A 2500-nucleotide genomic window follows, 5' to 3' on the forward strand; every position below is an offset into this window, starting at 1 on the left:
ATAAGAAGTGGATACACCAAGATGAACTACTGCATGAGAATTGCCGGCACAACAAGGCATGACAGGTGCTCCCTTAAGTACATATTATGCTGTAAATTGTTATAGTATGTTGGTGCCTCTTACAAACTACAAACAGGTAAAGTGTAATTTTATTCTGAAATAGGTTTGATATTAGGATGCATTATATACAAAGATGTGTATTATATGCCAAAACATAGGGCATCTTAACCCACTACCGCCAATACATTTGGAAGCCGATGATCCCGGTTTCCGGGTGGTTTCAAAATTGGAACGTGGGCCAGTCCGAGAACAAAATCAGAGCGCAAGCTCCGATCCAGTATCGCACTGGTGGGACAGCCAGTAATGTTTACTTTTCTGGGTATCACATATGTGTCACACCCGTTGCAGGTGGGTTAAACTGATGAATTTCTAAAAGAACAAGATATTTTTTTTATTTTAATAAGTTAATATTTACTGAAGCATGTTACACACTTGATAATGAGCATTAAAAAAGAGTAAAGGATATACAAAAAATTCATGAAACAGCCAAAACAAAGAAAGAAACACTAACCAGTGATATTTGGAATCAACAATGCACATGAAACTGTGGATCCCTTTTGGTTTAACTCTTTGATAAAGAATCTAATCTGATTTCAAACAATATGGATTAGTATCTCCCCTATTATTATAGTTGCCTCACTTCAAAATCTTACTCTTCTGTGCTGGTTTGTTTCTGCAATGAAGTGTGTACTTTCAAACATTTTTTTATGACGAGTTAATTGCAAGCACTTACAACTGCTACAGGTAAAAGGTGATATCATAAAGCTGCCTTTTACTTGCAGCAACAAGTATCTGAACAACCAAATTTTCCAAGCAAAACAAAAAGGGTTTTCAGACTATAAGCATTTATAAATTTCCTCATTGCAATGCATTACATAAAATATGTTCTGTCAACAATTATAAAATTAAATCCTAACAAAAATTGTTAAAATATCCTGTTTTGGGGAATATGCCTTTTTCTATTCCACAAGAAATTTCTATTCCACAATATACATATTGATAAATGTGGATTGCAAAAACTTTCCCATAAGCAAGTTTAACTTACTATAATAAAACTAAGTGACTGAGAATTATTTGATTGAATATTAACCAAGGTTAATGTCACTTTAAACCTGGTAGTAAGTATGCATGGCAGCCAATAAAAAAAACAATGACACTCCCATCTATTATATATCATCCAAACTCTTGAAAAATCACTTTGGTATTCCATACAAACCTCCTTGCATGGTTAGACTGGCTAGTTCAGTAAACAATTATCATATAAAAGAGATTTATATACTGAAAGTTTTCATCATCTCTAGGAGTGCCATTAACAAAGCACTTGAAGATGGTGTCTTCAATCATATCCTACAACATTTGACTCATAAAAGCTTTGGTAACTATTCCTTACAAATCTCATCTACTGGTAGTTTGGTTAGTGATTTAGATTTACAATTCACTACATAGAAGAAAATAATGTTTTGTGAACAGGAAATACATACTTTACAATTCTATCTATATTCTATAGTCAGCACCAAAAATCCCGTACCAAGACTTAAGACAATTTGAAACGTATCCATGTTGACAAATGTAGAAAAGGTATGAATGAGACTGGATATCTTCACAATACAAGAGATGTATTTGACCGGTTTCGAAACCGGTCAAATACATCTCTTGTATTGTGAAGATATCCAGTCTCATTCATACCTTTTCTACATTAAGACAATTTATCAAGTACCCCTTATAACTCTGGTTAAAATTTGACCAAATTGTTGGCATGAGCCAGGGAGGTAAAGTGAGCAGAGCTTAATCAGCTGTCACTTGTTTGAACCAGATAATGTGTCCTGAGCATTCATAGGCGGTGCATTCTGTTTGTCTTTTGCGTTGCCCCATACAGTTTATGAACATGACCATTGCTCTTTACTTTGCCTTTTGTGGAGAAATGGGAGGTGGGATTTTGGCGCTGACTGTATACTAGTTTTCATCTTGGACACTTTAACTGGTAAAGGACTGTTCCTTTTTTAACTACCAATCAGCATTTGTGCCATTCTAGCTGAAATTTTAAAAAATGCATAACTGTTTTCATTTTTGTTAACATTTATTATTGTTTTTGGTCCCAATACTATGTTTGTGTTATCCTGGAATGCAATACACTCTGTGACATGTTAAACATATTAATAACTATGACTGGTAATGAAACTGACAAACCTGAAGTGGAGGTTCAATCTATAGCAGGAAGCACAGCTACTATAAAAATTGTATAAATAAAAGACAATACCAAAAATGACCACACCTAGAATTCTTTATATTTCTAAATATAACTCATATATTATAATTTTTCTATCCTAGAGGCACAGTCTTACTATCAGTGAACACAGAGTAATCAATGTTTTTAAGGGACAAAGTCCTCAACATGATCCATATTGACTTATTCATGAACTGAAAGGTATTATTAAAAAAT

At 33.7% G+C, this 2500-nt stretch overlaps 1 protein-coding gene across 3 annotated transcripts in view; it reads right to left on the minus strand.

Moving 5' to 3' along the window:
- LOC113806889 (marginal zone B- and B1-cell-specific protein) overlaps positions 1-2500 on the minus strand; it is a 27853-nt gene that overhangs the window by 874 nt on the left and 24479 nt on the right. For all 3 annotated transcript variants that reach the window (XM_027358046.2, XM_027358040.2, XM_027358052.2), the window contains exons 6-7: positions 1756-2500; positions 1-1593 (exon numbers count right to left, since the gene is read on the minus strand). The exon at positions 1-1593 is cut by the window's left edge and continues 874 nt beyond it; the exon at positions 1756-2500 is cut by the window's right edge and continues 700 nt beyond it. The gene's annotated coding sequence lies outside the window, so the exon portion shown is untranslated. The remainder of the gene's footprint in view (positions 1594-1755) is intronic.

The sequence above is a fragment of the Penaeus vannamei genome, chromosome 17 (assembly GCF_042767895.1).
Source record: "Penaeus vannamei isolate JL-2024 chromosome 17, ASM4276789v1, whole genome shotgun sequence".
NCBI lineage: Eukaryota > Metazoa > Arthropoda > Malacostraca > Decapoda > Penaeidae > Penaeus > Penaeus vannamei.